Source organism: Poecilia reticulata, linkage group LG10 (assembly GCF_000633615.1).
Source record: "Poecilia reticulata strain Guanapo linkage group LG10, Guppy_female_1.0+MT, whole genome shotgun sequence".
Lineage (NCBI taxonomy): Eukaryota > Metazoa > Chordata > Actinopteri > Cyprinodontiformes > Poeciliidae > Poecilia > Poecilia reticulata.
The window spans coordinates 1743502-1751640 of record NC_024340.1 but is presented as its reverse complement, the minus strand read 5'-3'; positions in this window follow the sequence as shown (position 1 = coordinate 1751640).

Genomic DNA, 8139 nt, shown 5'->3' with positions numbered 1-8139 from the left:
GCACCTATTACTCCGCGCTCTTTTCCGAGCGGAATCCACGGGGCAACAAAAATTACCCACACACAGATGTTTGAGTGTCCCCCCACCCCCAAAGTGTTTAAGGCATGATGTATGCCATTATAAAAGCAGTGTGACGGCAGCTGCGTTGTCAGCACTCTGCTGCGCTGCTGGCTGATGGGAGACTGGGGGCTGATTGAGAGCTGGCAGACCGAGGACATGACAAGATAAAGAATATTAAATTACACACTCCCAACAATAATTACATTCTGAAATTAGGCAGCATATTAGGGGATATTGGTTCATTTTAACGATTCTCCAGAGACAACTTCTCTTATTTGACATGGTAATTACAACATCTCTAAATAATAAATGTTTTCAGCAGGTTTTTGTTTTTTGTTTTTTTCCACATCAGTGGCTAAAAGGAAACATTTTTTCAAATTTTCACAACGAACACAGGCACTGTTAGTGGAAACCTGTAGAACATGCATGGACAAAAATACTTCTGGTTAAATGTGTAAAAAAATAAATAAATAAATGCTGCATAATCCCAGTCAGAAATTTTGCCCCAGCTTTTATACATTTGACACATTTCTGTTAGAAATGTTGTCTCTGTCTGATCACCGTGAGAGACTTTTGTTATTCTCCATATATGGTCRTGTSTTCCTCTTTTAGTGGGCAAGACTCAAATTGTGTAATTTGTGTTTTAATATTACTTCTTTGCTTTGAAACACARTTGACAGGCTGGTTGTTGTTCAGGGTTAGGTTTAGCATRGGACAAACCTAATTCTACTCCCACTCTYCTCCGCATGTACAACACGCATCGGCATCACAGAAAGTTTCCAAACCCTGGAGCAATCAGTGTGAGAATGTAGACACTCCCGAGGCACTGTTCCAAAACACTGCTTCATTTCTGAGCCGAGATGTGCCCTCCCTGCATCGCCAGATATACAGACAATCCCTCTGAGTCACTGCCCAAGGTTACTGCTGAAAAGAGGTAACAGTTTCACATCCAAACTTCTTGTTAAGAGCCGATCTTCCCGGGCGACGTCTCTTTCCAGCAAATAACAGCCACTCGAGTGTGCGTGATGGCTGAAATCAAGCGTGGAGCGGAGTACCAGGTCGCGCTGTGAGGCTGAGGCAAAGTTCGCGGCACCGTCGCCACGGAGAAATTATTTAGCATCACATTTAATTAAGTCAGCCCACAGAGCAGCTCGTTACAATGGCGGCTTGATTTACTCAATGTGTATCAGACTCCCTTCAGTTCAGTGGCATTTATGCCCGTTTCCGCTCAAGCTCACCCCCAACGCACCCCTCCCACCCTCAGCRGTGTCACTGCAGGCTTTACAAACAATACAGCATACATGACAGCGGCAATATGGGAGCTGACAGCAGAACAAGAGGAGCTCTGGACTTTGAGATGCATTAGTCTAAATGACCTCTAAAGAGATCGTCTTGCTCATGCATATATWTTTTTTTCCCCCCCGCTTGTGAAGGTTAAACCTACCCTTCATGGAATTAATTCATTCTTAATGTACCAGCCTCCTTCTCTGTGATGTTGTTGAACAAGCCTGATGCAACGCACAACAACTGAGGAGCTTTATGCAACATGAAGGAGAGCTAAACACTGAGACCTAACGTGCAAAACGAGGGAGTTGCAGAGCAAAAGTAGTAGCCAGCGTATGTTCTCTTATCCTCAGTGTTAGAATTTGGGTTTGACAAATAAATAACAGCATGTAGCATAACTTTTCTGCTCGTTTTGTCGTGGAGATATGTCTTTTTTTTCCACCATCTTTTTCTTTTTGCAACCACAAAACTCTGCTTATTCTTATCGATGCACTAATTCAGGTTTTACGGTSCCTACACATTTTTCCAGTCAAACTCCGTAGCTGTCCAGATACCCAAATGCAAGATAGATGGGTGGACGTGTGGATAAATAAATTGCAATAGCACCTTTGCATGTCTAATCTTGTCAAACAGCTAAAGCTCATGCTATATGGTGTCTGTGACAAATACTTGATGTTCCATGAAATCACCTACATTTTCTCACACTTAGTCCCACACGTTTTTAAAGGCACCGGCATATAAGAAAAAGTGTGACAGCAGCTTTAACGTATATATGAACTTAAAGGTTGTCAGACTCTATCCATATTTTTAAAAACTGAGATAAGATACGCAGGTGTGTTAGAATCATGGCAGCAAACCAGCAAAACGCAAAGAACTTTTCATAGTTTTCCCCCCAAACTAACAGCATGAGTTCAGTAATGCTGTTGGATTCAGGTAATGTTAGCTAAAAGATGACTAGCTAATACCAATATATCACATTAAGCTTGCTAAGTACAGGCTACTGATGTTGTCTATGTTCTACTCGTTACATTCACTTGAATAACTTTTTTGGAAAAAGGTACTTATAAAAGTAGTACTGTACCTTTCTCTTTTACTTGAGTAATATAATTATTGCTACATATTCATTTTGCCCACCCAAAATAAGCAGATGCCCCYCCCYSMCCCCCCYKKYMAAMYYSKYYKGRRSCYKGGSYKSMMYKSYKGGWYMRKWAWYMRRWYCCMWWRKKKTKSMWYMWYMMCYKSMWKSYTWMMWTSSRWKSCMWYMWKKWRRMSRRRAAAAAAAARGRWKKTTTKTTTTTTTTAATATCAAAAATTATATTTYAATGTAGTATGAAATTGATCTCATTTCTGCAATCTGACTTGTGATGCAGTTGCCTGATTATTGCCTCTTACTAACACCTAAACTCATCTCGTAGAGATTTTTGCTGTCCGGTGGCAAAAAAAGAAAAACAAACTGCAATTCGTCATCATCAATATTCTACAAATAATTTATGTGCTCTCCTTGCCCACTTCTCCTGTGTTACCATCTTTCACATTTTGCACTGGCACCCCACCTGAGGGCTGAGCTAACAAACCACTCGCATTTGGGAAAAGATAATTTAGTCCGACACTGCAAAAAAAGTTGCAAATTTTGTGAACAGAGAGAAAGCTCTCCGGGTTGGGATGGGAAAAAAAACAAAAAAAACAGAACAAAATAAACAATTTGACAGACATTAAGGGGTAGGCTTTTACTGCGGATGCAGCTGGGAACTAGGTGGGRGATTAATAAGTGAAAAATGAGCTGCATGCTTGGATGATGCACCACGTTTTCCCGTGGTACTTAACATGCAGCACCAGGAATGCACGGCTCAAAAAAGGCCGATTAGCGACTTATATGTTGATATCACACCCTATCATGCCTAATTCTAACTCCATCAAAACACCTCTAAACTAATAAATTGGACTTTATGCATATTCCTGGCTGAAAGTCACAACTTCCACCGGTAACCATGGTGACAGAGGCAACTGCTCGACTGGTAAATCATCTCTTTCTGAGGGAGATCACAATGCTGCATTCCCTCCCAGTAATAACAACCCCGCTCCTTTCATCTGTGCTGTGCTGTGTTTCAGATCGTCTGAAAGTGGAAAGCAGGCAGAAAGGGAAGCCCTGCTGTGAGCCCTTTGTTTCACCATCAGGGCAACACGCCGCCCCACCACCACACCCAAGCAAACACACATGTTTGTGGCCTAACTAGCTCTGGTACTAATTAGCCACAAATCACAGAGCGCGTTTGAAAATCATCACTAACTTTACCTATAAATAACGCCGATTAAAAACGAGCAGCTCTTCGATTATTGCTGGTAGAGCCCTTACGTAGAGCGGAGCAGCAGACTGCATTAGGTGATTGTAATGGATTTCTATCGGCATTCTGCTATGATGAGGACTGAACTAACACACACACGCACGCACACAGGCGTGCACACGGACAAAACTGTCCAACCTTAAGCAGTGAACTATTAGGATCATGGCTTCCCTGCTAAATTACTCCGTCATCTTGCTAAGCTTTTTTTGTTTCTGCAAAATAACTCCAGGCATTATTTCCATCATCTTCTTAGCTTTTCAAGGTCCTCAAAGACTTCAATAAAAGAAATAGTTTTGCTCTTCGAAATAACAATAATTTTACTAATGAGCTTCTTAGCAGTACAGAAGCAACGTCTATAAGCTTTTCAGCWCTTTCACACAGCAAGATAAAAGACTGTATTAGTACTAAGAGCTGTTAAGAAAGTATTTGCCCTCTTATAGATTTATTCTGCTGCTGCTGCTTTTTGTCACACTTTAATGTCTAATATTTTCAAACAACATGGCATAATTAGACAAAGATAACCTGAGTAAATATAGAATAAGCTTCAAATGATGRCATTATTTATTAAGGGAAAAACTATTTGAACCAAACAGGTGAAAAAGTTATTATTAAGTTGTATTATGAATGATCASTAATTATCAGTTATTGGGATTAAGCATATTTCTTTGGTTGAATTTTACTAGTCACAAAGAAGCCATGGTATCAATAACCACCTAAACAGAACCTGTCTGACCAGCAATGTGCACAGATGGACACTAGGAGGTGCTAGACCACTCGTCTTTTTAGCTCTGSACAAAGAAAATGAGCCCTTCTGAAATCTTTTTTCTTTCTTTTTTTTTTAAGTGCATTGCATATGACAACTGATTTGAAATAAGTTATGTTCAAGTTGTTTCTGAGAGAAAAAAAAAATCTCGTACTACTAAGGCAGCTACATGTGCCGCACAAAGTGCCCGTGTTTGTCCACCGGCTCCCCAAAACGTCTGTGCGCGCCACKGGGCCTGACAACAGGAAGTAGGCCAACGCATCATGTCTGATGTACCGATTATCACAATAGATGAGAAACAAAGTCACTAAGCTCCATCAGGCTGGAAAGGCTTACAAAGTTGTGTCAAACTGTAAAGAGGGATAGACGCCTTTGGAGCTCCGGTGGACGGCATCGAGAGTTTTAGTCTACAAATGGAGAAAATGTGAAACTGTGCTGCACCACACATTTTGGGGTTAATTACCTTTTCACATAAGGTCATACTGGTTKGGACAGCTATTTASCCTTCATAAGTTTAATTCTACTTTAAACATCCTAGCATTTATTTGATCATCTGAATTACGGAAATGKGTTTAAAAAAAACTTAAAATCGCAAAAACAAAGGAAATCTGCAAGGGAAAATACTTTTTCGCAGCTTCGTTATCGATAGGTCACAAACATGTTTCCCCRCGGCACAGATCCAATTAACGCTCTCTCCAGCTGCTTTGTGGGAGCCCCCACCATGAAACCCTCCTGACCACTCAGATCGGCGTACTGTATGTGTGCAAATAGCCGGGCCGCTTCATAGCCTGTTAGCGCACGAGGAAGACATGTAGGACTCATTCCCTCAGCCTCCGAATGCAGAGAATCTGTCTGGCTATTTGATTAATGCCGCAGCTGGGAGCAACATCTAATTGCAGAAGCAGGATAAACACTTACTCAGAGAAAGGAAACGGTGCAAATCAGACCACTCCCCAGAGTATAGAGGAAGGAAATTGGTTTAAGGATGAGACGCAGGCTTGCGTACCAATGCGGAGAGCCTGTCAGCCCTCTTTTTCTCACTCTTCCTCTCTCTCTCTCTCTCTCTCTCTAGCCCTCTTCACCCCTGCTGCGGCACCTTTGATTCAACTTTTCACTGGAAATTGGGGAAGTGACACAGCTCCCTTTTTTCTTGCTCTTTAGCAATGCTCGACCAGCGAGCACAAAGTCCAATCCTCGGATCTGACTGTAACTGATGACTTGAGGAGATATAAATCACACTTGAATTGCAGCCCTGAGATGTCATCCATTAAAATACTGTGCTGTCTCAAGCGGGGAGCTGGAATTCATATGAAATGATTGGTAGTCATCCCTGCTGCGCGTTACAGCTGGATTACCTTATGCAAAGGTGTTCGGCTGTGTGCTTAATATCAGGCTCTGTTTAAATAGCTGTCGGTATGTGTTTTCCAAAAAAGCATCCGCGCGAGACAGAGCAAGCAGAGCTTCTCAAGACACTGCTACGTTTGTTTGTCTGTTTGCAAGTACAGCASGCTGCAAAAGAAATCAGCAATCAGATTCTTAATTAGGTTTATTACTCAACTTTGACTGGGCCGTTCTAAAACAACGAATGTGGTTTGATCTAAACTCTGTGCGCCACAAATGTGGAACAAACTTCCAGAAAATTGAAAAACAGCYGAAACACCGAGTTGCTTTGACTCTAGACAAGTTCCCCRTGTACTCCTCCTGTTTAGAGTTGCTTTTGAACCACAATAAATGAAACGCTAACCAACATTTTGAAGTGTAATGGTGGTACTTGGCAAAATGTAATGCTTCGGTTTGTTGACTGTGTCCTCTATGACTTTGTAYTTTTGTGTGTTTATTATGCAAAGCACTTTGAACTGYCTTGTTGCTGAAATGTGTTATACAAATAAACCTGATTGATTGATTGATTAAACTGTTCTCTAGTTCAGCGCCACCAAAGGGTTCAATTTCACCACAGTCTCAAGTCGTGCAACATTTATCCTGTATCCAGCCATCTCCCTCTCCACTCTGACCAGCTTTCATCTCCTGGAGAATTCCCCCTCAACATGACGCTGCCACCACCTTGCTTCACAATAGGTATTCTGTTTTCAGGGTGATRGAGAATGTTAAGTTTCCCACCAGAARCAGTTCTTTGCATGTCAACCAAAAAGTTAGATGTTYGKATCTGACCAGAACKCATATCTCTGCACGACCCACATGGATTGTGCAGAGATCCACGGGGGATGAGATTTCTCATGTCTTCCAAAGAAGTCARGTTTGGGGAATTGCACACATCTTAATTGTCATGTGAATCTCTGCAGCTTTCAGGTTAACATGAGCCTCTTGACTGCTCCTCATGGCATCCATAATGTCGATTGTGTAAGAGTTTGTCTTTATGCAGATGATGGATTGAAGAGCTCTAGAATCTAACRCCGCTTTTAGCTTCTCCACAACTTTGTATCTGACTTGTCTCCTGTGTTCATGATACAGCTTGAGCACTTCGTTTCTGTATTTACACTGAAATTAAAACACAACCTGTTGAACTTTATCAACCCATATGCTGCTGGAGGGAATTTGCACAGGATTATGTTGAAGGGTATCAGAGTAAAAGGGGCTAAATACAAGATCATCTCTCACTTTTCCCTCTGTCTGGGAACTAAATTTCTATGTCGAATGAAAGAAATAGTGCGGTGAGTGCTCTTTTAAGGCACGTTAATCCGCCAGCCTCGACTGCAGACAAAACCGTGCCACAAGGAAGGGCCTGGAAACCACAWATCATTYCACCCAAAAGACAAYTAAAGAGCAAGCARAAAACATTTTGCATCTAATTACATCACACAAATGATCCCAGACAGAACACACCGTTCACCACAGCCATTTATTCCCRAYGCGCTGACAGCAGCCTTCACTGTTCGACTTGCAGTGTTTTCTCTCTCTGAAGCTTTCCGTCGTGAAAGGAGTTTTTAACATAATTACCTCCGTCATTCCCTCCGCTGATACTCTTTACTTCCCCCTTTTTTTTCCTTTTGGGTTTTGTCATTCCTTAGGAGCTGATTATAAAAGCGAATTAAGAATGAAAAGATTGTGCTCTTTCTAAGGCTGCCAACGTTTCACTGGATTACATGATGTCRAGCTCCGCTGTGCGTTAAGGGRAAAATAAATATCCCGAGCTGCGCTCACGACGAAGGAGAGCTCATTTTATGGATCCGATTTGAGGGAGCAATTTTATCCAAAGGTTAAGGTATGAAAGAAGGCTTAGTGAGATCATCAACCGATGCGGCTGATCATTATAACGAGAACGGCAAAAGAATTTCACCGCTGAGACAGTTCCTCTTTACAAATAGAGCTTGCCTTTGTGAGTGTCGGCCTGTTTGATTTATATTCACAACAAAAAGTGTGCTTTCAGACTCTGAGTGGAAGCCCAAAAACGCTTTTGACTCTACAGAAGTGGAAAATAAAAACGCACGTCTGACTGGGAGCAGAGCCGTACATGCAGAAAGACATCATTGAAATACCTARATGCATGTCAGTAAATTAAAATATCAGTGAAATGTGCACTTATTTTAGTAATTCCATTTTWAAAAAAGTGTCACATTTCATATAGGCTAATTACACATAAGCATTTGTCTCTGTTAATTTTGAAGAGTATGCCTTACAGTTGATGGAAAAAAGTTAATATTGTAGACCAAAAAAAGGCCCAGGTTGCTTTAA